At 53.9% G+C, this 27,976-nt stretch overlaps 1 long non-coding RNA gene across 1 annotated transcript; it reads left to right on the top strand.

Moving 5' to 3' along the window:
• Nucleotides 1–1,762: 1,762 nt before the first annotated feature.
• LOC137161653 (uncharacterized) lies at nucleotides 1,763–27,976 on the top strand. Its single transcript, XR_010922149.1, has 3 exons — nucleotides 1,763–1,801; nucleotides 15,134–15,301; nucleotides 27,650–27,976. It is a non-coding gene; the product is annotated as an uncharacterized lncRNA (long non-coding RNA).

Raw genomic sequence — 27,976 nt, 5'->3', positions numbered from 1 at the left:
CTAGTGACGGGAGAAAAACAGCCCATTGTTTATGGGGAAACAGGTCACGTTGTGATGCCAGCACTTGCCCAGCCCCAGCTCTCCCCTTCTGACCCCTGGGCTGGGGACAGCGTAGTCTGAGCTGGGCGCTGGCCTGGCGCCTTAGGGAATCCAACCCAAATAGGCACCAAGTCAAGCGCCAGCATGGGGCTAAGAATAAAAGTTGTTTTTCAAGCGGAGATTCTTCCAGGAATTCTCCAGGCGTTTGTCGTAAAACCATCCCACGCTAGGCTGAGCTAACCGGTGCTGCGGGAGGAGGCCATGCTATGTCTGTTTCTACTCAAGGGGAGGAATGGACCATGTCTTTCCCTGGATACAGGCTGGAACTATCACGTACTGCAGCTAGCTATACTAGCTATGAACACAGAACAGCCACCGATAGAAAGTGCGTGCGCCTGCGTACCGTGGCCAGGCTGGCATCGGGTGGACAGGTTTCATAATAGAAATAAATAGAGGATTGGGCAGGTGCTTTGACCTTTTTACTCTCAAATCTTTTTATCTCAGCAGGTTCCAAAGTCTTATGGACAGACTCCAGCCTGCCTGTGTATTTATAGCGCTTTTGTCTATTACTGCGGAGGGTTGTTGTGTGGCAATGTTTACCATCCGCGGCCCGGTGCGGGTGCAGTGACTAGCCCAGCAGAGGAACCGTAATAGCACCTCTCCCTTTGCTCAGCTTGTCTAGCTGGCTTGGCCGTGCCGTGCAGCTGCATGGCACCTGGAGCATGGCGCGCTCAGTTGTCGTCATGGCCAGGTTGCAGTGCACGGTCCTGTCCCTGTCACTCTTCCTTGGCCTGCTCCCTGGGCGGCTCCCAGTGGTATCAATGGGCTTTGGACCAGGCCCTTCTGGCTCAGTGTCTCTCTGGAATGTATTTTCCAGCCGCGCACAGAGGAGCAGGCGCCGTCACTCCAACACGCACCCAGCAGTCGCGTTCGGTGCTGCACACCCTCGCCAGCTCCCCGTGGCGGCCCGGCTGGGGCTGTTCCCCAGCAGAGGGTGCGGGCACTCCAAGCCCCGTCCCCCCGAGCGTCCCCTGCCGCTTGGCTTCGTTTTCTAGCAGCAGCTGCTGCAGACGGCAGGGATGGGGCGCCCGGCGCCCAGCGGGGGCTGTTTGGGCACAGCAGTGACACAAGGCTCTCAAGCAACTGACGGCAGCACAAACCCAGTCATTGCACAGTGTGCCCCAGGGCGGGGCTGTCCGAGGGATTTCATGGCGTGATCCGGACCCATGGACACGTGTCCAGCTGACCAAACCACCACCGCATTGGGCTAATTGCCCCCTTGTGGGCAGCCCCAGCAGAGGCTCCAAGGAGCGAGGGGCTTGTCCGGCTTTGCTGAAGTCGGTAGGAGCATGGGAAGTTGCCCATTGCCTCTGCTGTTGTGTGCCAGGAGCCCTGTTATGCCGCCTCCTTGGGCTGGTGCTGCAGTTGGTGGTTTGGAGACAAGGTGCAAATTACTGAGCTGAAACGCCCCCAGAACAACAGCTGCTCTCAATGAACAAGGAAGGGGCAATTTAAACAAGACCTCCCACCATAGCAGCAGCAGCAGGGCCTGCCGCTAATGGCCAAGCATCCTAGCCACTCCTGATATGAGCTGAGAGCAGCTGGAGTAAGGGTGTGGCCAGGCTGCCCTGCAGACTGCTCAGGTGCGGGGATGCTTTTCTCCTGCTCGAGGAGCTGCTCTCCCCAGGTAACCAGCCCTTTCCTGAGAGCCTCATGAGTCTCCTGCCTTCGGGGGCAGAAGCCAGCAAGCCCAGGCTCTGAGGTATTGTACTGGCAAGACGTGTGTTTTGTGGGGAGTTCTTTTGGGGTCATTGTCCTCCCCCGCCAAGGTTCAGAAGTCCATGGCAAGGCTGAGCCCAGGCAGTGTGAAATGCCAGGTGGGCTCTGGCTGGGTCAGCTGGTGGGGCAGCTGAGGGGACAGGCTGTGCGGGGACTGGGGAGGGGTGATGGCACTGTGTCCTTGCTGGAAGATGGCTTGTTGATCAGCTGCAGATTCCTGAACTGCAGCTCTGGAGTCCTTCCAGCTCTCCAGGCTGAGACAAACAAGCGAGCCCTGCGCTGTGCTCCCAGCCAGCCTCTGACTCCTGGGAGGAGTGCGTGGGGGTGTCTCGGGCTGCGAACGTGCAGCTTGTGCTCCCCAGGCTGGTCTGGCGCAAAACAGCAGCGAGGCTGGCTCTGCCCTGCTGGGCCACTTCCCCGTGGGCAGGTGTGTGTGCGAATGCCCCTAAGTCCCCTCACGGTGAGGGTTAACGGGCCTGGCCCTGAGCAGCGCAGCCCCCTGCCCCTGTGAACTTGGGCTGCTGGGAGCTGTGGAAAGAGATTTGTTTATGGGGGGCACAGAGGACCCATGCCCAGCCCCACCCCAGAACAGGTGGCAAGTTTAGTGGCCAAGCTCCGGGGGGGGGGGCTGGCTGAGGGCTGGGACAGCATCCCCCCTGGGGGCCACACCACAGCTTCCCCTCCAGGAGCCGGTTATCGCCTGTGCCTGAAGCGCCCGCCACGGCTGTGCTTCCAGCAGATCTAGGCAGGTTGCCTACGTCCCCAGCACCTCTGCGGCTGACCTCGCGTGGGAGACGGGTGGCTGAATGGCTCAGCTGTGGCCCCAGGCTTCTCTGAACTGCAGTGACTGGCTTCACGCTCTCGTGCTGCTGCGTTTGTCCTCTTCTCCCTTCCTCCTGCTGCCTGTGGGCCTAGAAGAGGTTTCTGTGTTGAGCAGCACCTCCAAGCTCTCTGCTGCTCTAGCGCTGACCCTGTCCTGCCCTTTGTCTGTCTGTCCCTCCCAGGGCACCATGTTTGTCTGTCTGCGTCACCGTATGCTTCTTGGGCCTGTTTAAAAACAGCCCCATAAATATAATCTCGCTAAAGGACAGGCCACAAACCCTGCCTGCAGGGCCCCTTCGGGTTACAAGCCCATCCCACTGGCCCGACCTGGGCAGCTGGCACCTGAGTCAACCCCTTGTGCAACTTGCATGGATGGTGCAAAATAGGGCAGCAGAGGCAGCTCCCTCCCCGGTGCCCTTGTGAAACACGAACCGGTTCAAACAAACACGGCTCCAGCCTCTCGTGGAAAACTTGGGGAATGTGTTCCCCAGGACAGCCCGTTCATTGCAACAGCTTCTCTCCGCTGTCCCCTTACCCTCAACTCCCTTCCCACCCCCGCCCCGCCTGCGCCGGGAGCTGCCTGGCCTCTTTCGTACGCTTCTGCTTCTGCACTTGTATTTTCTATTCCTGTAAAACGTATGGACAGCCGGTTTAAAACACACCCAAGGAATTCCTTTCACACAACGCATAGTCAACCTGTGGGACTCACTGCCGGGGGATGTTGAGAAGGGCAAAAGTATAAATGGCTTCAAAAGCGAATTGGATAAGTTCTTGGAGGACAGGGCCATCCGTGGCTATTGGCTAAGATGGGCGGGGATGCAACCCCATGCTCCAGGTTCCCCAAACCTGGGACCGGACGACAGGGGATGGATCACACGCTCGCCACCCTGCTCTGTTCATGCCCTCTGAAGCGCCTGGCTCTGGCCCCTGTTGGCAGACAGGATCCTGGGCTAGATGGACCATCCCAACCTGGCTGTTCTTATGCTCTTATTAGCAAGGGCGGCAGGGCTCTGATGCACTAACTCTCTGCCCCTGCGTTGAACTCTGGTCCCCCTTCCCTCTCCCAGGGCTAGTTCCTCTTCCCTGGAGGTAGGTGCTACTGTTCCTGGCTGGCAGCTGGAAGCATTTTCCTGCCTAGTCCTGACTTTGTTCTGCCAAAGCACCTGCCCGCACTGCTCCCGTCCCCTGGGGCAGCGAGACTGAACCTCTGCTCTCGTTGTGGCCTCGCCAACCACCCTCCTGTAGCTGGGGCTTGACTTGGGCCGAGCATTTACCTGGGGCAGAATTTACCCCCTGAAAGCAGCAGGAATCCTGTGAGCTGGTCCAGCTCCTCCCCACCCTCCGCCAGGCCTTTCCACGCCAGCTGCGCAGGAAGCCCCAGCTTCTTCCAAGCTGCCCAGCAGCAGCACAAGAAACCAGGGAAGGGGCAGCCGAAAGCTGGGCTTGGGTTGACTCTTGACCGGGGACCTGCTGGCAGCTCTCCCTCCTCCTGACCAAACGGGCCAGTGAGGCTGCCAGGACTGGCGCTTTGCTGCTGGGGGAAAGGCTCTGACTGCGGAGCCTGCTAGCACCCAGACGCGAGGTGCCGTGTGTCATGTCCCCACACAAAGGGACACGCACCCATTATCCATGCAGGGAGCGTGGGTTGTGCAGCGGTTCCTCTGTCCGGTGCGAACTGCTCCCTCCCCAGCCTCCTCTGCAGGAGAATAAAACTGAGCGATCCCAAATGAATAGGGACCGAAGTGAGGGATTTCCCCACAGCGACGGATGGTTTGGAGGGCTGGAGACATTCTGACATGCAGCAGACTGAGAGTTTCTCAGGCATCTCCCTCTGGGAAGCAGTGTTTAAAGGGAAGCTTTGTAGAGCAGGACTGGCTTCAAAATAGTCCCGCTGATGTGCCCTCGCTATCAGAAGTGTGCTCAGCTGTCTCTCTAGCCACCAGCCAATGGTTCTTCTCCGGATCAGGGACCTCTGTAGCGTTTGATGCAGCCAATCTTGGGATGCTGCTGCCTGACTTCTAGGTGCAGCAGAGCCTAGGGAAACCTGCTCGGATGATTTGACTCTGTCCGTAAGGTGCAGTGCTAGGAAATGGCGGCTCCGCCTGGCGGCCCTGCAGAGTGCTCTGAGTCTGGTGTGTGGCTAAGGTGCAAGACGGAGAGCTGGGCTGTATTCCAGGCTTTGCCGCAGACAGGCGACTCACGCGGCCTCTTGTCCTCCCCTCCCCCGCGGTATTAAAGGGGCTAGCACACTCCTCGCTGCCCTGGGGGGGCTGTCCTGTCTGCCAGTCCTTTCCTGCCAAACTCTATTCTATTCTCTCGTCCTCCCTACCAGGCTCCCCTGTCTGTTCTGTCCACTGGTCGTGTCCTGCCTGACACTGGATTGTGGCTTTCTGTGCCAGGCGCTGTACAGACCAGTAACAATGGTGCTCTGCTTTGTGTCCGGGATTCCTAGGCACTGTGGCAATATAAATCCTCATCACCACTCCCAGATCCAGTCCTCGACCACGCTGGCTGGGACTGTGCACCCATTGGGGCTCTAAAGGAAACCATCATCAAGCCCCCTCTCCCTCCCCCTGGGTTTGTTCTTCTGTGTGAGCAGATCTGCTCAGTACGCGGCTCCCGCTCCGAGTCCGTCTGCAGACGTTTCCTCTCGGTTTGTGGTTTCATCTGCTGCTGCTGCTGTAACAGAGAGGTCTTGAAGTCACAGGGCTCTGTAGCACGTGGTGCGCTCAGCCCAGCTGCTGCTGCCCCCATCACGGGGCTAAGGTGGGGCCTGGATCCTGTTCTCGCATGCGTCACTCTAACTCCAGAGGGACTCCGCTAAAGTCAATGGAGTTACTCCAGATTCAGGCCCGTGTAACTGAGATCAGAATCTGGCTCTCTTTAGCTCTTTTTGGCTTTTAGGCCAAGTTCACTAGGTTAGTGGGGAATACACTGACTACGCTATGGACACGGTGTGTTTAGACAAGCCTGTTTGTAGATAAACATAGCTGCGCAGATTTCGTGCAGACCCAAAACTGTGCTGTGCTTCCAGAGCCCAGCTCTGCTCTGTTTAGTTACAGGCCTGAATTCTGCAAGCTGCATGTATTGCAGTGGCCGTAGGAAAGGCCTGGCGTGTTTCTAAGCTTGGATTGAAACCAGTAATGCATTGCCTATGTCACGGGATAACCGGTCGCTGCAGCGTAGGAGCCAGGCCAATTTGCTGTTGCAAAGAATCATGTGGACAGACTGGAGCCGGCAGCAAAAAGCTCGGTTCCTGCACAGCGCAGGTGGGCTGGGCTCTGCCCTGCAGCGTGCCTCGACCGGGTGCCGCCTAGGAAGGAGAGGCGAGTTCAGTCTCCATGTCTAGTCATTGCCCGGGCTGGTGGTACAAGCGGTGCCAGCTGTAAGCTATGGCTGTTGTGATGTGAGGGCCTGCTTTCCTAGCACCCAGGCGTCTCTGGCTTAGGGGCCGGGTACCACAATGCTGCTGGCATTTGGTACCATTAGCAGAGAGGCAAGACTGGCGTCTCCTGGGCCCTGGTGTGAGTGGGCAGTGGAGAGAGTCCTGCAAGTCTCCTGAGCTGGGCCGGGGAATGCGCAGTGTGGCTCCGGCATGGGAGTGTGGTTTCTCCCTGGCCAAGGACGTGCGCGTGTAATGCTGGCTGGGGATTAACCGTCACGAAGGGGGTGCATGTTTTCAGTTTTGCTAAAGCCAGGAACAAGCAGGTCAGCACTTCTGGGCTCTCACGGGTACTCTGCCTTGGCGGCTGCCTCAACAAACAGGAAGCTGGAGCACGTGGGGAGTCTGCAGGCTGTGAGTGACGGAGGGAGTCCCGCTCCCCGCGGTGGGCGTGGGGCTGCAGCAGATGGAGACCTCTCCCCCTGAGCCTGACCCACAGAGGGTCAGAGACGTGAAGGAAGCTGGAGGTCAGGAAATCTGTATCCAAACTACAACAGTGACTCCCGTGTGTCTGCCAGGCAATGCTGTAAGGTCTGGGTCAGCCTGCCCCAGAGATCCCTGCCCAGGACTCTGGAATGTGCCCGGAAAGGCAGCTGTCAGTGTTCTGCTGGGCCTGGCGCAGGCTGAGAGGGGCTCTGGGGTTCGGTTAGTGCTAGGGAGCGGCCGCCCTGGAGACTTGCTGCATTGAGCTTGAGTTTGTGCTTCAACAGGGCAACGCCGGTGAGGCCACTAGAGAAGTGCGGTGCCTGGGGGAGAACAGAAAAGCCCTGGGCATGTTCCCTGTAGCTGGAGCAGGGCTGTGGCCCTGTCACGGGGACATTCAAAATCTTAGCTTCACCCGCACCCACAAGGGAGTCTGAGTTCCATGCTGCATGGCGAGGAAGCCAGGTGTGTAGTGCGGCCTGCTCCAACCTCCCCAGTCTGACTTCCCGCTCCGTCCCCGGGCTGCCGAGAACCTGGCTCGGAGATGAACCCCCAAGCACCTTCCGTGATGGGGGGTCTAGGGTGACAGCAACGTGGCAGCTGGCTGAAGGTGGGAGGGGCAAGGGAACCTCTGGGGATCAAGTAATGCAGGGGTGTGTGTCCTGTAAATTGCTCTGAGAGCCTCCTAGAAAAGGGCGCAGCACAGGGCGGGACATTTCCCTGCAGTCTCTGGGCAAGCTGTTCGGTGGAGCTGTAAACCTTTGCTTGGCTCTTCATCCTGCTTCCTTCCCTTCCAAGAACATCAGCCTTCTCCCTGCCATCAGGCAAGCGTTGTGCAATAGCAGAAGGGATGGGAGATGTACTGATATGGAGCAGAGGAGCAAGGAAAGCCCCCGGCTCCTGACCTGTGGATCAGGCTGCCCCAATCCTTTGGCGTTGTTTGATGTGGACCCTGCTGGATCTCATGCGGTGGCAGCAGTCCTCTGCTGGGTCACTGAGCACCCGGCACGGCTTGCTGATCTCCCCCGTGTGACAAGAAACCCCGCCTTCTTGCACAGAGCTACAACCCCTATTCCCAGCCCTGCTTAACATCCCGGGCAAACGCCTGCTTGCCCTGCCAAGGGTGAATCTGCTGTGCAGTAGAGGTGCTGCGTGGCGCGGTGTGGCATGGATCTGCCAAGGGCATGAGGCAAATCCCACGTTACCAGACTCGCAGTTCAGATACGGACCTTCGAGTCACAGGCATGGCCGCAGGAGAGCGGCGAGGCTTCAGCCACGGAGCCCTGGTGTGCTCTCTGATTAGAGCCCGCGAGGGCAAGCCACGTGGTGGGGGCAGCTGTTCTGCCTGTGACTTGTCACCGGTCTCTGCTCCCCTGTGTAAGATGGGGTGAGGTGAGGCGCTCCGAGCAGCTACTCCTGTGGAAAGCTGTGCTGTACTGGGAACAGGCTCTGGGTGTTTCAAACACTTTCCAGCACGTGTCTTGCTTTCTCCCATGCCCCCCCTTGAACATCCGCAACCCCACCAGCTGTCATCCCTCAAACCTCCTCTGCCACAATGCCTGCAGAACAGGGACGGTGGCCCGGCAGCTGGTGAGCAGTGACTGGTGCTTCTCTGGCCAGCACTGACTCAGCGAGTCTTGCACCTGGACTGTAAGCTCTGTGGGGAGGGACTGTCTTGTTAGGTTTGTGCAGCGCCTGGCGTGGGGGGTCTGGGGCTCCAGGCGCCATCTCAGTAGGAATAATCCCTGGAGGGAGAGACCTTCTCTCCTGCTGGTCCTAGTGTGGGGCTGGGACACCCCGTGGGAGGCTCTAGGTCCGTTCCCAGAAGCCATGGGGCTTTTCCAAACAGCGGTTTGCCACACAGCCTGTTGGTGCCCCAGGCCCTGCACACTGCCTTGTTGTTCACTTCTTTAAAAACAGCCCCTTGTTTTTCTGGCTCTGGTTCCCCTTGTTCCTGATGTGTTGTTGCTATCACTTGCTCAAGAGCCTCGTGCTGGCTGCCCCAGGCCAGCTGCAAGGCAGGGCTGCCCCAGGCTGCTTGCTCTGGTTAATTGGTCACTTCCTCTGACAATGGAAAATTTTGACCACTTGCTCTTGTCTCAGTTGTTTTTGAATCCGGGAAGAAGCTGAGCCCAGCTCACAAACATGTCTATGTATAAACACCAGGGCTCAGCGAGTGCAATAACAAATCGTGCAGGTACCCGGGCCTGCCAGGGAAGCTGTGCTGTTGCCAGGCCGCTCCAATGCATTGTGCTTAGCAGAGGCCACCCCTAATACAATGATTACAGCTACGAATGGAGCCGGCTTCTCTTCCCTGACTCGCAGCCGGTTCTGCCAGGCTGTAAACCCGTCAGGAGGAGGATGTATAAATCTGTCATGTCCCCAGACCACGGCCGATTGCGGCGTATCCTCCCAGAGAGGAAACCAGAGTGCACTGAATGTTTTTACTCCTAGACTACTGGGCAGTGATGGGAAAAGGCGCTTTTAACCTCTGTTGTTTGGGGCAGTACCTCGCCCAATGGGGCGGAAGGGGTCCCTGAGCACTAGGGCAATGTATGTGTACACAGGTGAGTGAGCCGACCCAGGTCAACAGACGGCAAGGCCTTGTCATCTGCAGGCTGCTCAGCCGCCTCTGAAACGTGAGCTCTGCGCTTGGGGCTCCTGTCCTCATCACAGGCAGGTACAGCCAGACCTCCGCTGCTGGGATGGCAAGGGACAAATAACCCTGGAGACTGGCTGCCCTCTCCCCCGAAGGGGATCCCCTGAGATTGGGGGACGCTGGGAAGGGAGCAGCCTGCAGTGTTCCTGGCAGAGCTGTAGCAGTTCTGGGGTCAAGGCACAACGGGCGCCCATTAGTGCTGCTGGATTCCGAGCAAGTGAGGGCTCGCCAGGGAGAGCCAGCAAAGGGCTCAGCCACGTTCCACTGAGTCTGCTGGGAATGAATCGCACCGAATGTGCCCATGTCTCCTCATTTGCTGTATCACTGTCCCTGGCTCCTCGGTGGCTGAGGGCCATGGGCTACGAGGAAGGCTCCAATTTGTCTTGTGCGCTAGCCTTTCCTCAGCTCACTGGTCCCGTTCAAGTGGCTGCTGCAGAAGTGGTGCTTGGTTTAAAAAGGGAGGCGGAGCTGTAGGAATCAAAGCAACTGGTTTGGAGACCACAGCCTGGACCCAGGAGCAGAGATGCTGGTCAATAGGATGTTGCAAAATAAGGGTTGGAATTGGAGAGTGAGTGAGGGCAAGCCAGCTGATTGCATGCAGCTTGCAGCAGAGGCCTGTGGGGCCCATGGGACTTTCTCTACATACTGTTGGCCAGAAGATGGTCACGTAGGAACTTCTCCTTCCACATCCCCTCTGCTTCTCTTCTCTCCTCATTGCACCTTTTCCTCTTTCTGGATTTGTGAGCTCCCCACACACTTCTCGAGGCTGTTGCAAGTTAAATTAGCTACAGTTTGTAAGTGATAGAAAAGGCCGGCGTGATGCCTTGTTTCATTTGATAAACCGAGCTACTAAGAGAATCTGACACTGCACAGAACTTTATTCTGCAGAAAATCTTTCCAATAACAAACGTAACCAATCTTGCCTGAGCGAGACCCAGACACGGCACTTTTGGGGGAAACTCAGGGAGCTGAGAAGTGGAAGATACTTAGTAAGGCTGTAAATAAAGATAAGGATTTCTGGGAGCTAAAATTAAATCCCCTCTCTCCTGGTGTCTAGAGGGAAGCAGAACGTGTTGACTGACAACCAGGCTCCCAGCACAGTGTTTTGGTAGGCTTCTCTGAGGACGCTTCACGTGATGGAGCTGGTATTCAAGGCACCGGGCAGCCACAGATGTTTACAAGAAATATCGCACCTTATGATTGAGCAATAGAGCCTCAAACTGGTGGGAAATGTTCATTGCCCCAAGGTAAACGTTTCAGAGTTTCTCACAAACACAGGGAGGTGGAAAAAAATTCCAGAATCATCTGACTGAGGCACATGACGTGTTGACACACAAACAGGGCAGAGATGCCTAGTTCGTGTGGGCGTTCTGGGAGGTCATCTGTGGCTCCTGTAGAGAGGATGCGACACACAACAAACCCTCCTCTAGGAGCCTGCTGCCGTGGCTGAGGGCTGCTGTAGAGAGCTAGCCCCGGTCTCCAAAAAATCCTCGCATGTTCTTAACTCCTCGCTGTCTCTTATCCCTGGAATGGCCAAGGGCCCCTGCGGGTGGACTAGCTGCTCTTAGGAAGGCTACCTGCGCGAAGGACCCAGGGGCAGAGTCAGGGTCAGGCCCCTACCCTGCAGCGCCATCACTCCAGGGATGTGTGGCACAATGACGCTTCTGGCTTGTATATTTTGAGGCCTCAGTGAACACCACCCAGGACTGTACTTTTCGGGTGCTGCGGGGGTGGGGAGATGCAGCCCATACGCCCTGCTCCAGCACCCCGGACAGCTGGGGATCCTGGATGTGGTGCAGGAGATGGGTCATGCCCTAAAATCATCCAGCTGTGGCCTGGCAGGTGAGGGGCTGTTACCAGTCACAATCCGGGGTCCGTGCGTGTGTTGTTGCACTGTCCTTTCACCTGCCTGCCCTCCATGTCACAGGCCTCACCTAGGAAAAGAGACTCTCCTTCCTCAATCTCTACTAAGCACAAGGTTAATGGGTAACTGGCAGTGGAGTTTCCTGGCTGCCCTGTCCAGGAAGCCCCGAGGCTGGGTGAACGGCACAGACCCCGTTGACAGTAATAGAGCCCCATGCCCTCTGGGCTGCACCCACTGGGCACCTTGCCACGCAATTGGTTTGAAACCCAAAGCTGCTGTAAGGTGTGAACTCTCCATTGGTGCCCGGCATGTCCGGTTTGCTTCGACAGGGGAAAAAGACGTTTCCACTGGGGACCCAGAGGGATAGAAATTCTCTGCTGAGTTTGCTCTGCTTGGCAGGACATCATTGCCTCACTTCTGCTCCCTGGCATGGACCCAGCGAGGATCTGTCGTTCTTGGGCTGTGTCCTGCTCAGAGGGATCAGGTCAGCATGTGGCACAGACACACCCTGTCCCAGCCATCACTAACCTGCCCAATATTGCTCACTAATTTAGTCAGTTTCCACTGAGCTGGGCCCAGCAACAGCACAACACACAAATCCTGCTCTTCCTCGGCCCTTTGACTAGAACTGGCAGAGCCTGGGTTAATCCCACATTTGGCTTTGGGCTCAGTATGTTGAGCCAGCCCCTCTGGAGGAAGATTGGCAGCTATTCCCACAGGGCCCTTGTGGGGAGGGCGTGTGTCTAGTGGTGAAAGCAGAACACGGGGAGCCAGGAGTCCTGGGTTTTACTCCCAGCTCAGTGGCCAACTCACGCTGTGCGGAAACTTTTGTTTTGCCAACTCTGCCTCCATTTCCACATCTGAAGTGGGGCTAATGTGTTTGCGGGGAGGAGGAGTGAAGTTTAATCAGCGACTGTTTGTGAGGCACTGTGAGCGGGCCGGGCAGCAAGCCCTTAGCTAGCCCGCTGTCACGCCAGCCCCAGTTAAGGGAGGTAAATGGGAGTGGGTGAAGTGGTGAAGGAGAAGCAGCTGTCTGCTGAACTAGCCAGGGGCTATATCCAGGCCTGGGGGAAGGGTAAAGGGGGAAGCCAGAAAGGGAGAATCCACAGAGTAGGGCAAGCGCCCCTCAGCTAGTAAGCTAGCCTGGCTGTGCAGAGATGGCGGTGGGCAGGCAATTGTCAATACATTGCACTGGGGGGAGCACAAAGCTGAGCTCTCGGGGTAGTTGGGGGTGCAGAGGACCTGCACAGAGGAGCCCTGCACGAACGTGTTACAGGCACTATGTAACGTTCAGGTGAAAGTCCATGCGTGTAGCTGGCAGAAGCATTCCTGAGCTGGAGTAAATGCTGCTATTGCTTGCAAGGTCTGTTTTTCCTGGTTCCCTACAAGAGCAAAGCAGCACACGGTCCTGGCTGTTACGATCCAGCACCCTGTTGTCCCAACCTGCCCTAGGAAGCTAGGTGACAGTGGGCTGTGATCTGTGGCAGCTGAAAGACCTGGGGAAGGGATCTCCTGCCTGGTGCTCAGTTGATCCCAGCTGGTCGTATGTGAAGTGCAGCTGGTGCCTGAGCCCAGCTCAACTCTCTAGTTCTGTTTGTATTTTTCTACTCGTTTCCAGTGAAACCCGAGGGTAATGCTGCAGGCTGCCTCGGCAAACCGGCGACATTTCCTGTCTGAAATCCAATGCTCTGTGTATCTGGGCTCGGTTAGACTTTCGGGTGTTGCACAAACATGTATTGTAACGAGACAAACCTCTGCTCTTGTCTGGAGCTGCCTGGCAGGCACCAGGAGCAGCTTGGTGGGCTCAGCAGAAGGCCTTTTACCTCTTGGATTCCAACCCGGTTCTTAGTGGGCATGTGCTCACCTCCCACTCACGACTGGCTGTCTGAGATCAGAGGAACCATGGGGCTGGAATAATAGCGGGGCTGCAGGCCAGATTGAGGACACTGGAGGCTGAGGGGGTGACGGGTCAGGGCTATGGAACATGGGCAGAACTGGGGAGGGGGGGTCTACACAGCAGTAGTGAGGGGCAGCGGCAGAGCTTGTGCGGGAAGCGTGCCCAGCACAAGCTGGCTCTGGACAGGGAGATCTGTCCCTCTGCCCCACCTTTTAAAAGGATGGTTTCTTCTTCCGCTAGTTTAAGGTGCCTGCAAAGGCAGAAGTGGCTGGGAAATTGGCCCTGTGTCAGACCAGACTGGCCAGTGTGGGCAGAGGTGTGACGGGTTCTGCGAGCAGCGTGGTGGGCAGGGAACGGGGAAGGCCTGGGGTTCATGCTGGGCCAGTGCTCCATGGCGATTGGTGCTTGCTCACCCTCCAGCCAGCCCGGGGAGGGTGTTTGCAATGCCTTGGGTAACCAGTGCACCTGAGGTCTGGTGATACAATTCCCCACCCCCACCAGGAAGTTTCACTTCTGCTTGTTTGGTTTTCTCTGCTGCCGGCCTGCTGCTCTCCCTGGCGGGATGCACTAAAAGCCCAGGTGTGAGGATGCCGTCTCCTCCCTCACTTGCTATGGCACAAGGACTGCTTCTCCCTCCAGGAGCTGGTGTTCCATAAATTAAATAAGTAAAGCCACCCAGAAAACAAGCCTTTGTCTTCCAGCAGCTTTGCCTGCGGGATGTAAGATGTGGTGAAAGGACACTGCCTGGTGCAGGTCGGGCTTTGCCTGCAGGCAGTGTCGGAGTGGAGCGCACCCCATGCTGGCTCTGCTTTTAACAAGGCTACGGCTCTGTTGCCTCCTATGTAAGGTAGCTGCTGTTAAGGAGGCAGGATGTTCTAGTGCTTAGAACCCAGGGCCTGGGAGTCGGGATCCCTGGGTTCCGTGTCTGGCTTGGCCACTGACGCTCTGAGACTATTTCTAGGCCCCCGACTCTCTGTCCTTAACCTTGTCTACTTGTAACGTGGGCTTTATAGTACCCACTTCGTACAGGGCTTTGAGACTGGCAACAGATTATTGCAGGCAAGCCACCGTCCCATAAGGGCACTGTCCTCTCTCAGGGCTTAGGGTACCTGCTGTCACAGCAGGGCAGTCTCCAAAGTGACCACTCATTTGTATTCCTACATGTCCTCTTGCTGGCTGTAGGAGGGATCAATAGGCAAATTCGCCACCCTCCAGACTCCATGTAAAAGGAAAGGGGATCAGGGGGATAGGCAATGTATTTACTGCTCAGATGGAATTTACTCAACCAGGCTAATGGTGAGAAAAAAGCAAGTTCTTGTCTATTTGTCTTTCTATCATCCCAGCCTGTCTTGTGAGAACAAGCACTTGAGAGGGGATGTGTGTGGATCCGTTAGACCTCCTCCTATTCACCTGTTTGGGTTGCTGGGTGTTTTCCAGCCCCACAGCACTGTACAAACAGACCGGGTCGCGACTGGAGAAATGAATCCGGCTGCCCAGTGTGACCCTTACAGATGCTGAGTTAATGATCACATTGTGAGTGGCACTCTACCTAGCAAAGACTTGCACTGTGGTGATTTTCCCTGCCACCCCTCCTGCCCCCAACCTTTCTCTAGAGAGGTCTGCTCTTTGTCTCTTTCAACGGGGTAATCACACAGAACTGCCACCTTCAGGTCCCAGCATGGCTCTGGTGTGAACAGACTCCAGCTTCCTCGCTAATGTGGAAGTCAGTACAACGAGGGCGAAGCTGGAAGCGCTCGCTCCAGCCTCAGAGAGGCACAGACCCATCATGTTGCTTAGACCTGGGCCCGTTCCATTAGCAATCTGCAAAATCCTCCAGTGATCTCCAAGTCTAGCTTTGTTCTGACTCCTGGCACTATGGAAATTAATACGTTACTGATGAAAAGACTGTAGTAATAGTTCAGTAATGTTCTGCCAGCCCGTTACTGTAGCTGGATTTACAAAAGGTTGGCTGCTTTTATCACCACCACAAACAGCTCACAGGGCACCAGCTGCTCAGGGCTCCTGCTGCAGGCTGTCAACTCATAGCCACAGGGCTCAGGGAAGAGGAATTTTCCATTCCTAGCCAGTTGTGCAGTGCTGCATAGGTGCATTATGGTGAGTTTCACCTTCCTGCGAAGTGTCGGGTGGCAGAGACAGGGCTGGGTGACCCCAGGGTCTGTTCTCAGCAGTTTTGTTTTGTTTTAGCAGGGGGCTGGATTGTGATTATTTTGTCATTAAAATGACCATCCCAGAGCCAGAGGTGTGTGTCTGTTTGATGGATCGCTCGGCGTTCACAGGACCCTCTACTGGGACACAGTCACGTTGACAATAAACCAGTCAAGTAATTTAACCAGGAGAGAGATTTCAAAGACCCAGGTGAGGAGATGGCCAGTGCAGAGGGCAGGTGGCAGGCCAGCTGGGTGGGTTCCTACACAGTAATTCCTCACAAGCAACAGTGTAAACTTCTGTGGGCTTCAGCAAACACTTTGTATGACAAAGCTTCTTGCTCGCTGCCGCTCTCACTGCACCTGTATAAACCTGAGAGCAGAATCTACCCCCAAGAGCCCGCATTGCCAAGAACTCCTCACCCCCTGTTACCTTTGGAGGACATTTCACAGCAAACTTAAAGAAAAAAACCTCTGGCAGTTTACAAGCAACAATTATGCCAAGTGTATAAGTGTGGGAACACTTGTTAGTGGAGGTAGCTGATGTACATGGACTTATGCCAACAGCTGGTCTTTTATCCAGTACTCGCTGAGGATTAGTTGAGGGGAAAGGTTCGCTAGACTGGCATTTGTAATCATGCTCCCTTCAAAACGGGGTCTACACCTCGCTGACGAGAGTCACAATAGGGGTATGAAAATTTAAGCACCTACAACTTTTAAACATGACTTTCTTCCCTGGAGCCGTGTCTTCGAATGCCAAAGGACTGGCTCAATGCTCAGAAAACCCATTCTGACTATATCACTTCAAGAAAGTCCTTGTTGGGAGGGGCAAATGGTGATTGGTTTCTGCAGCATGTCCTGAGTTGTGTTGCCCTGTCAAACAGAAACACTTGGGGACTGTGTAGTTGTAGAATGTTTGTTTCTCTAAGCACAAAGTGCTGCACTGGTTTGTGTAACGCGTCGTACGGTGATTTCTGGTGCTCACGTGACAATGATTTGTAAAATCACTCCCAACGTTCTGACCAAACAATCACCTTTCAAAGAAACAAACCCAACGTAACGAGCTAGCCTCCGCTCTCCTGTTGCTGCTACGGACATGGCAGTCGACTCCTGGAAGCAGAGACATATCCCAAAGGAGCTGTCAGTTCTGGCTACTCCGAGCAGGCTGGGACGCACGTGGGATTTGCGTTCACAGCGAGGGCTCAGCATTTGGACATGTATCAGGAGCACAATGACATGCTGCCTGTTGTGGGGGTGGGTCCAGGCATCCCTGTGTATATCCTCTGTGGAGCAGTTTGGGATCCTCTGGGATGGAAGTGGGTGACGAGCTGAGAAACGAGGCCCCCCTGGCAGGAAGATGGCTCAGATCCAATGACTCTCTTCCCACGCTCTGGAGCCTGTGGGAGGCACTGGAAGCTGCGTGAAATCCAGAGGCAATAAAGGGCCTTGTTGCTCGTCTGAGTGTTCGGTCTGGCCATGGTGCGAGTCTTTTCTAGCTACCAGCCAGTCATTGGCTCTGTCAGCGACTCCTCATCTCCGAGAGAGAGAGCGAGTTTGCCGTCACACCGACCCCAGAACGCAGTGGGGATTTTCACTGACAATCTCTGGGGGATTTTGCTTCATTTTTGGTATGACTAGACTCATCCCACTTCTATTGGTGATGGGCTGCCAGTGTGCTCAGCCATAGGCTGCCTTAGTGCGGGTTTATTTTCATTTCCTATCTGGCTGCCGGGATGATGGCTGGAGGTGACCTTTTCAGAAAGGTGGGGACTTACTTGGAGCAGCAGCCGGGCTATTCCTTGCTCAGTCAGCGCCCTGGGCTGTGAGTGATACCTACAACAAGAAGAAATGTCCTCCGAAGCTGAGTCATCAGCAGGCACTGCTTCTGCATTTGCGAGTTGTTTTCTTTTAGCCAGTGCAGGGAGAGAGCCGTTAAGGAATCATGCAGTATTTTCAGAGTGGGGAACCGAAATGCCTCCCTGTTTGTCTGAATACAGAGATTTGCAAGAGACCCTTCAACTGCTTTCCCCAAAATAGAATTGCTTGTTAAAGTCTGATAGATGTTTATGGGACGTGGGTGCAGGAAAAGCAGGGCACATGTAAAGTATCTGTCGTGCAGAAAGAATATTCTGATGGAGCAGGGTTATTTTTCTTCATTAACTAAGTTTTAGTTGTGCCCAGCTGCCTAGATTTTATTTTATGCCTTGTTGGGTCCAAATTTATTTTCCTGGTAGTTCTGTTTCTTTGGTTTTGTTACTGATGAATATACTTATTCCAGGACTAAATCTGGCCCTTTAAGTGGATACAACACCACTGAAGTCAGGCTGAACTTGTGCCAGATATATTTTTAAAATTTGTATCAAATTTAATCTATATACAGAAATAAATACACTAAATATAAACTTGTCATAATATATTTCAAATATCGCTAAGATTAGATAGCAAATCTAAAACATGAATGGCTAAAGTATAAATCAGTTATTTGCATTACGCAATTCACAAACCAATCCAACTAGTTAAAGAAAAATCTCTAAGATAAAATAGAGAATAGAGGCAAAATTCAGAGGGGAATAGAGATGGGAAGGGATGGCAGTGGGTAGAGAGGAGGGGGAGGCAATGGGGGCTCCCATGTATTTAATAGGATCATTTGTCATCTTAAACTGAGGTTTGTCTATGTTTCTCTTTGCTAAGTGTTTTTAAAGCAGCTTCTGTATCGTGGCAGGACCCGTCATGCTCATCGGTTCAGAGGCCCTGCGGCTGGCTTCTGAGCGGTGAAACAGCCCCTTTGCATTGCTCAGGCAGTGTGAAGGGGCCAGCACACCTCTGCATCTCCCTAACTGAGTATTCCCTGCAGTGGGGGAGTCCCCAGCTGGCATGAAGCAGCGTAGCCAGCTCCTCTGACACTCATTCCAGCCGCTCTGATGTGGCTGACACCTCTGCTCCTCCACTCCAGGGAGGGAACTGCTGCTGACTTCTTTGCGGCTTCTCCCCTTCCTAGAGGCTGGATGCAGCTGGAATCCAGCGCCAGCACGGGTGACTCACTGAGGCTGCACTGGGCAGGTCAACGAGAGTTCCCGTGTCCCATCGCCGTTCGCCAGCTCTCTCTAGCCCAGAGCTGTAACTTTTTTTTCACTTTTATTTGGCATCCGTTCCACGGTTTGTGCTTGCTCTTTGTGGCTCACAGTGGCTGGAATTCATGTAAACCCTTCTCCACAATTAGACACTTTCAGTTCTGTTTGCAAACACAGCACCTCCCAGCGGACGATGCAGCTCTGCCTAGCGAAACTAGGCGAGTCTCTAGTGTTGCTCGTTGAACCAGCTGGTCCCAGACCACCAGGCTCATGCCATTGTTCAGACCTTCACGCCTCCTGCGACCTGGGGTCTGCAGGCCTCGTTGTCAGAAGGCAGGTGGATGGCTTAGGGATGCCATGACAGGTACAGCAGTCACCTCGTCTGCTGTAGGCAGGTGTGAATGGTAAATACCCACCCTAGCCCCTCTCCTCTGCTCGAGCCCTGCTGATGTATCCACCAGCTCTGAGGGCACAGCTTTGAATCCCCACCGCATAACTCAGCCCTTCATCTTCTAACTGGAGCTGGGCATGGCCCAGGCAGGCCCCTGTTGCAGCTCACTCTGACCCGTCACACCCTGTGCTGCGAGTCCCAGGGCTCTGGAGCAGAGAGCTGGCTGTGCTGAACTACGCCACCATGTGACACTGTTATGATGTAGGTGTTAAAACAAAACCACAAACTACTGTCACTAACTCACTTTCCCATTTCCCATCACGTCTCGGGAGATGACAGGAGTGCCTTGGCTGTGCAGCTGACACCCGCTCCACTCCCTTGAGTGCTAACCACAGCAACTGCATGATGACAGACACCTCCTGTCTCGGCTCACGCCAGGCCGCGGGCACTCGGGGAGGACCTGCTGCCCGGAGGGAACTGTGGACTTGGGAATCTTCACCAGGGCTGGAAGTGCAGTGTCAGTCCATGCTCATTTCTGTTCTGTATCCAGTAAGTGCGACACATACCATGCGCCAGGAATTCTGCAAACCAAAACAGCCACTCTGCACATGCTATATTTCAATTTTGCACCAAAAAAAAGGAAAGGAAAGGCTTTCAGGCAGGTCTGATAGGAAAAAGACGGCAGCCTGCTGGTTATTGACGCTTTCCCATGGTTGGCCCAGGTCCCTGTACCCACACTCTGCCCAGAAACTCGCCCTCCCCACTGAGCAGGGAAAAGACGCACCGAGACCTCCATCTTTACTGCCCGCTGGCGCCCTCTCTGGGCGAGTTGGGTCAATAAACATTTATGCCAAGGACTACAGGTGGCTTGTTTCTGCCTACAGAGCTCATGTAGGTGGGAATGATTAAAGAATGCGTACGCCTGCATTTCTCAAACCTTGGCCTTAATTAGGGTCTGGATTTCCTTTCCTTATGCTGGGATTTCTCCACCATGCATCCTGGTGCCGCCATCCGTGTCATGAGCGCAAGAAATGTCAAGTGAGAGTGAGTTTTGCTGTTGCACAGAAATCTCTGTGCTTGGAACTCTGAGTGGAAGCCAAGAGATCGGTCCTGCCTTTAAATCCTAGGCTGGCCCGGCAGAGCTGGACAGGACCCAAATCTCTGACCCCACCACCTATGTCAGGAGAGGGAGGGGTCAGAACTGGCTTCTCAAGTCTGGATTTCTTGGCCCCCTGACCTCGCTAGGGTGCCTATTTGGTGGTGGACAATGCTATTGTGGAGCCCAGTGGGCTAAGCAGAACACGGCAAGGTCCGGTTCCCAGCCAGGGAAATGTGGTGATGTACCGAGGGTGCTGCTGTCTATAGGTCACTTAACCAAGGACTTCATGGCAAGTCGTTTAGGCCCCAAATCTGACCTTCCCTCAGAATCTCAGCTACGGCCGGAGCTCCTTGGACAGGCATCGCTGTGTATCTGAGACAACATGACAGGACACGTGCTGGGGGGACTGTCCAGAGAGGCAGGCTCCTGTCTCTGACCCAAGGGAGGCCATCTTTAATGCCCATTTTTGTAACTGCTCAGCCACTGTTTCACTGAGAAATAAAAGCACACCAGGCTAGGGAGTGCAGAATCCAGCAGTGCGTGTGGGGACAGGCCGGGTCAGAATCTTTCTGAAACTCCAGGAAGCCCTGTCTCCTTCCCGCCTCGTTCAAAGCATCGCTTTTCACCTAACGTTAACTTGGTTTCCTGAAGTCAATGGAAGCCTGTTTGAAAATAATTTTCTCCCACTTCTTAAGGCTCCTTAGGCGATAAAATTAAAGTGATGTCCAGAATTCACGTTTTGCCAGAAGTAAACAGAACTCGAACCCCAAATGTTCTGACTTTTTTAAATCTGAAAGCCATGAACTGCAAGTGGGCCCTGAATTTGGCAGGACGCAGGTTTTTGGCTCTGGTTCTCTCTCTGCTTGTGAGTGCAGCAGCAGTTACCAAGCAACCCCCTGTTTTGACAGATAGGTCAGAGACGGCTGGATTTAGGGGCAAGTGACCCAAGTAACCACCTGGGATACTGGATTTGGGGGGTCCCTGGGCTCGGGGGTGCTGCTTTTGTGGTTCGTGATGAAAGGGAAAATAGAATGTTTGAAGGAAAATGTTTCAGGGATTCCATGGGTGGAGTCCTTCTTCACTAACCTAGAAGGTTCTGGACTTTTGTAGAATCTTGTGCAACCTTCTACCTTAGAGGAAACAGATTTTTTTAAATAAATACAGACTTACAGATCCTAGTGGTAAATTTATCGTCTTGTGTGACAGGAATAAATCATGCATGCAAATCGGGCATCAGAGTGGTGAAACAGGCTATACAATGCAATACAAGAAATGGACTGAAGGCTCTCCTTGCATGGCGCGCCATTTGGTCTAGGGCTGGCCCTGCTCAGTGAGTGTTCCATTGGGTCATTCCAACGATTCTATGGTTTAATGTCGTTTTCTCTCCATGTACACAGAATTTGTTTGTGTTTACAATCTGTAACATCAGCCATCCAGCATTTGGAACGTTTGTTGCCTTTTAATGCAAATATTTGCACAGAAGAATCTAAAGTCTATATTAGTTTTGTCAATCATGCAGTGAGATTCCCACCCTCTGGGGAACGTTGGAGCACTAGGAGTTCGTTTTCTGCTCTTTCTAGTATCGAGTTGAAGCTCCAGTCTGGGCTTCCAGTAGGCTGAATGTTTGGGGTAAATCATTCTCTGCCTGGTATCGTCAGTCTCTCTCTGACCCCTGCAGCAAAGCCATTTGCACTTTTGTTTTTATAGCTGTAATCTAGTGCCTAGATATTATGGGACTAAGATCCGTAAAAAGGATGATTAGCTAGCTAACAGACAAATAGACAATAGCAGTGTAAAAAGCTTATATTTTACATTAACAGGGATGATTTTTGTTACAGCACGTGCTTTGGCCCAGTCATATTTTTAATGGAGTTGCTTAAATGTTTCTTAGCGCTGTTCCTTCTCATGGCACTCTGCAAACATTGACTAATTACTTCTCTGAGGCTGGTGCTGTCCTTCACTTTACAGATGGGGAAACTGAGGCATAGCAAAGGATGTGCCTTGTCCAGAACCACAGAGCAGGTCTGTCAGAACAAAGAAAAGCACACTCGGTATTTACTAGTTTGTCTGAGCTCAACTTCAAGCCTGGAGACGTCCCTGATCTATTAACTGATGGCTCCTTGTTTTCTAAGCACAAATGGCTGTGATTAAAACCCTTCAAGTGCGACTGTCCTGCAGGGGTCAGGAATTGGTGCTCCCCAGGACAATGGCTGGCCTGGCTTGGCAGGGCCCTCTGGTTACACAACCCACATTTCCTTGTGCTGAGATAGCCTTTGCCCTGATATAACTGAGGAGTGGCCAATCAGGCTGCAGCAGAAATTCCCCTTCTGAAAGCAGCTTCTCTGTATTTAGAGCATGAGACAGGAAAGCTCTCGGTGTAATCTGTGTCTCTGCACTGGAAGTTGGCACGGTGGAGTACGTGCCCCGATCACTTCCTGCCAGTGCCAGGCTGCTGCAGTTAAGGCAGCTCCAGTAAAATAACTCCTCAGAGATGTCTTCTGTCCTGCAATTTACAGATGGAGCCCATCTGAAATGACAGAGCAGTAGGGGAAGGCACTGCCTGGGGAAGAAAATTCTGCAGTCTAGAGGATCTGCATCCTTATCTCGTAATGCTGTGAAAATACCAAGAAGCCATCACAGCACAAACTCGGGGCCGGGGTTGGCCAAGGGCACTGGGGGGGGGGGCGGGGGCGGGGGGGGCTGCCTACAAATACCAGATCAGGGCGACAGCAGCTGCTCTGGTGCTCAATGGCTGCTCCCACATTAAGCACGCTGGGTGGGGTTCCGCTGCAGGGGCTGTGCTGAATTTGTCTCAAATTGTAGAGTAGGTAAAGTTTGGGGATTTCATTTCTTTAAGGACTCTTTACTGTTCGTGGATGGCAATAAATTCCCCATCTCAACTTCCTGGGCAACCACTAAGCGAAGGGCCTTTTGCTCCATATTTATACCTCCACAAAGAAAGAAAAAAGCCCCTCAGACTGCCCCGATGCATGCGTTTTGTGCTTCATTTTGCCATCGCTCAGGTGGTTGTTTATGCCAGAAACAGCCCTGGGGGCAGGCAGTGAATGCAGTAATGCACTCACTGTCCAGTCCAGCTCAGCCTAGCTCTGAGTTGTACTTGGCATTTGTCCTTCTCAGGGTGCTGCTGGGAACATGCCAGTCAGTCTTGCAGCCCCCTTGAGTTTGGCTTTGAGTTTCTGGGTTCAGACAGAGCCAAATACCCAAGTGACACTTGCTCAAAACCCCTGGGTTTCATGTGGAACCACAGGAAACAGCCAATTTGGGCCGGTTTCAATAGAAACCCAGAGGCGGGTTCTAGGGGCTCTCAAGGAACCTCTCACAACCTCCACTGAGTGAGCCTGAAGCGAAATCTGGGCCCAGGTGTGGTGTCAGGGGCCTTGCAGCCGGTTGGGAGATTGCAATTCATATGGGATTAGACCTAGCTGCTGCAGGGGACAGAGGGGCTGTGTGGCCATTGGTGGGCTTGGGATTTCCTCTCCTCACTCACCAAGAAGGAGCCAAAATTCCATGGAGATACAAATCTGTCCTTAAAACCTTTTAAAAAACTCTCCACACCCCCCAAGAGTCTTTAAAAAGATTAGTGGGGGCGGGAATGGGTAACTGTAACTACCGCCAGCCTTTCTTCTTGAGCCGCAGAGATCTGATCGCTGATGGGAGGGGCTGGGATTTCCCCAGGTGAGTCCTCCTGGGTCCTCACAAGTCAGTGTTGAGAACTGGCTGAAAGCCACTGGAAGCGGTTGGGGTGGGTTACAGCAGGCAGTGCTGAATGAGGGACAATGCGAGCAATCAAAGCAGTTTATTGCACTTGTGCATGTTGAGTCAGAGCAGTTTGCAGATGATGGGGGGGGGGGGGAAGAGTACCTGTTTGTTCACTTTCAGTCACCAAACCACAGGGAAAAAGAATTCTCTACCAGAGAGAGCGCGAACGCTAATCCAGCAAATAACCCCCAGGCAGAGGAAGTTTCGAGCAGAACAATGGAGCAGTATTCTTGCTACTAAACTTATCTGGGGGAGGGAGGATCACCCTCTCGGTGCCAGTGACTGAAAGGTGCTTGCGCTCCCTCCTCCCAAAGAAAGACTTCGTGTGCATCCAGGAGACCCTGACAATCCCCCTCCTTCAAACTCCCCTTGCAATTCCAGTGGCTATGGCTGTGCTCTGAGAGAAGCATGCCTGGGGGTGGGGATGTATGTCGCCTTTCTATAGAGCTTCACAAACTCACTTACCCAGAAGCATAATGAGTGGGAGAAAATATTAGCCTGGTTAAGCTTCAGTATCCCTGAGAAACGGGCAGGCCTTGCTTTTGAGAGCTACTGGGACCCATTCAGTCCATCGCCCTGCAAATACAGGATTGCTCCCGCCAGCAAGTATTGCCCTGCTCTGTGCAGTCTAATTCCAGACGTGCCTGCTGATGGAGGGGCTGCCGGGCACCTGCTGCGCGGGTGGGGGTTGGGTTGCTGCAGAAGCCAGGGCTAGAGCACGAGGGCACTGGGTTGCAGGAAAAATCTCCCACCCCATTCCCTCCACCCGCTCGAGGGCTCCGGGGGCTGTTGGAAGTGGCTGTGCCTGGAAGGGTGCCTCAGCAGCGCACAGGCCCTTTCTGAGGGATTGCACCCGAGAAGCAGGGCTCTGGGCGACTCCTGGCCACCAACGGAAATGAAGCTGTTTGCTAATCATGTGGGAAGTCAGGTTTTTAGGGGCAAGTGCAGGAGACGCTGCTGCGGCTCAGTGCTGGAGTTACGAAGGGGTGGGGGGGCTGGGTTGTCTTGCTACTTTTGATGGGCTACCTCACTTGTCTTGTGATCCCCTTACTGCTCACTGCTCTGTAATGCAAAGCCAGCCACTGCACAGTCAGGGCCCCTTGCTTTTCCCCCAGTTGCTCGGCTCGGCTGCTCCTCCTGGAACCGGGGCAGAGCTGTCTGAGGCTGGAATGTCGCGAGGTATTCTTCAGCAAATGATGCTGTCAGTTAAGCGTGAGGTGAGAGCCAGAAGCCCCAGTCTAATCTGTAGGAATGTGAATCCTCCTGCTGTGGGCATTTACATTGCAATTATGGGGATATTTGTAGGGGAAACATTTTCCACTGTTGTTCTAGTTTCCTGATCCAACTGGTTCAGGCTGACCCAGGGTCTCTGTTTCTTTCTTGGCTCAGCCACCTCTCGCCATCTGGCTGCAGATCTCGGGCTGCCGATTGCTGTGGACACTTGCATGTTATACTTGACTATGGAGCTTCCCCTCCACAGTCTCGGGGCGTGGGAGTGAGGCCCTGAGACTGGTTGCTGCATGCTGGTGGTACAGAGCTGGCACAAAAACCCACCCTAGCGTCTTACTGTTGTCTATAGAGATACTCACCCTACACTGCCCTCCAAAGCAGTGGGTCCCCTCTGGCTGGGTATGTATGACCCTCCGCACCACGGGTTTTGACCTCAGCCTGGTTCCTTAGCCTTGTTTTCTCCCTTTGCTGCTGCCCCTCGCTAAAGTTTCAAACCTTCTCTATGGGGATGAGAGATTCCAGGAAAGAGCATGTTCGAGCAGGATGGAATCCAGGTAGGCGAGGGCTCGCTGGGGCTGGTCACATGGCTGCATCATGGGACCAGGCAGAGTTACAGCCCCCAACTCTGTGCTGGGCGGGCTGCCCTTTTCAGGGATGGGCTGGAGCTATTTCACCTGGAGGCAAATCAAGGCTTTGGGGGGAGTGGGGAAAGACAAATACCTGCCCAGACGGGGGGCGAGTTTTTTGGGCACAGGGGGGCCTCAAAGTTTCTCACGCCTGCTTTAGCCTGACTCCACCCCTGTTTAATAGAGGGAGCAAAATATGTTTATCATGCAAACCCCGAAAACCACCAGAACTGAATCAACAGGCAAGCGTGTGTGCTGATAGGGCAGCATGTCCTTTCCTTGGGGATAATCTGATCGCAGGAATTGGGGATACACGCTTTGACGTCTGAGCGTCCCCTGGGATGGGATGTGTGCTTTGTTTCAGAGATGGCGAGTGGAAACAAGGGTCACGGCTGTATGGTCACAGTGGTTTCAATAAATAGCCACAAAGTCCCAGGAATATATGAACAACAAGAAGGCAAGTCTGCCCCTCCTGTTGTGCCTGTGTGGAGGCAGCTGTCTGGCTCGCGTTCACCTTGTTTTATAATGTAACAACCCAACTCAAGAAATATCCACTGCTTTCCATGCGGTGTGAAGCTGGCTACCAAAGCCCTGGCTGTGCAGGGGCCTGATCTAGTCAGCAGGAAGTGTGGCTGGCTGCAGAAATGGAGTCCTGACACTGAACACTATGGAAGTGAAGGCTCTACGCGGATAGTGGAGGAGGAGAGGGTTTGGTTTCCTTTTTTGCACTAAAAGGATGAATCCCGCAGCTGTTTAAGTTCCCTACCTGCATGCCTTTGTTGGTGCCCCTCACCCTAGGGTTTGTGTTTCACTCCCTAGATGGCCAAGAGCCGTTTGAGAGGTATGGAGAGCAGGCCACAGAGTTTATTTGTCAGTGATCTGAAACTGGGGTCGAGCAGGGAGGTGGCAAAATTTGCAAAGTGCCTCACATTATTTGGGCTGGTGAAGAGTGGGGTGGGGTATGAGGCACTGCAAAGGGCACCCGGGGCCGAGCGAATGGGCAGCACCATGGCAGGTGGGATTAAAGGCTGGCAAATGCCAGGCATTCAGAGCTGCTCAGCTTCCCAGACCACCCAGGACGCTCCCTGTTTCCCAGGCTCCCAAGCACTGCTTCTCTCTCCCATTGCGGAGAGAGGACTGCAAACCTAACCACCCTCCGGAGTCTTCTTTCCACTGGGACACAAATCGCCCACGCTCATGGTGATGTGGCTGGAGCATGGGGCAGCCTGATGGAGAGAGCAGCGCTGTGCAGCCTGCCGCTCTAGCCCCATGTTTACGGCCAGCGTAGGTTGAGGAACATGTTTGAAGTGAGCCGCTGGTGAGGCAGGGAGCCAGTCGATGGGGTGGGAGCTGAGATGGGTGGGTGCCATTGTGACCTGCTCCATGGAAAGAACAGCTCAGTGTGCAGTGGGATCATAGAACAAGATGTTGGGTGAGTAAGGAACGGGATCGAGAATAACAGGGCAGTTGGTTAGCCCCTCCATTGGGCTAAAGCAGGGATGTTTTGCTTACAAGGAAAGGAGTAAATAGACATTTAGAGGTGTGCAGAAAAAAATGCTGTTGGAGAAGGTAGATCTGGTACCTTACTCATCCTCCCGTAGAACAGTGTTTCACAACCTTTTAAGTAGCAAGTCCCCCCTAGCTTCTGAAAACTTTAATAAGTACCCAACACTCAATTTTCCACGGGATTCTATATTTACCGACTAATGTGAGCCGTGTGTTGGGAGAAGGGCTGAGTGTACAAGGCCGTGATAGGACAGATGTCAGATCTAATGTGAGTAGGGTTACCACCTTTACACCAGGGGTGCACAACTCAAGTATGTACCTGGGCTAGAGGTCATGTTGGCCGAAGCTAGGAGGCTTTGAGCAGCATGCCGATGCTGGGGAATAGAAAGCACCATGCCACATTTTTTGCCATAGATTTGAGAAGAGGAAGGGGTGAGAGAGAGAGACAGGAAAAGAGGGTAACTGGTAAAATCTGGGGCTGTCATAGAGCAGTGAATTGACATGTTTTCTAGGCACTGGGCTTTGAGCCAGGGAGAGGGGCTGCCACTTGGGCAAGTTGCAGGCGGCTGCCGTCTGGCTGCCAGCTCAGGCAGTGGGCGACTGCCACCCAGTCCGAGCTGGGGGAAAGGAGGCTTCTACGCCGACTGGGACCCAGGGATGTGGACAGGCAGCTGCTGCCCATCTTCTTCAAGCCGGGGTGCTGGAGGCTGTCCCTTGGCGCGGAGCCGGGGTGTGGGTGGCTTGAGACACAAGGTGGGTGAGGTAACATCTTTTATTGGACCATCTTCTGCTGTTGAAAGATACAAGCTTTTGAGTACTACACAGTTTAAACTCACCACATCTATTGCATTTGCAGTCCCACGGCAGCAGTGCACCAGGCCAGGACTAAAAGTAATCCCAGGACCTTTGAAAACTGTCTCTACAGCAAGGAAGAATTTTTCCCATCATTATTCCGTGGCCAGACAGTGGGATGCAGAATGCCTGCTTCACTGAGCACTAAGACATGGCAGGCTCTGATTATAATCCAGTTCCATTGTCAGCACGCTATCCCAGCAGCTTGGTGTGAATGACTGCTCTGTAATCTATGCCCTGCAGAGTTCTGTTGCAATTCTAAAATGTTTTTAGAGGAAATAAACACTCAATATTTACATAGTTACTGTATTCAGTAACTTTCCATTAAGAA

The sequence above is a fragment of the Emydura macquarii genome, unplaced genomic scaffold, assembly GCF_026122565.2.
Source record: "Emydura macquarii macquarii isolate MOO-44397 ecotype Brisbane River unplaced genomic scaffold, CSIRO-AGI_Emac_v2 contig_306, whole genome shotgun sequence".
In the NCBI taxonomy this organism is placed as follows: Eukaryota; Metazoa; Chordata; order Testudines; family Chelidae; genus Emydura; species Emydura macquarii.
This window is presented reverse-complemented; position numbering and strand designations above follow the sequence as displayed.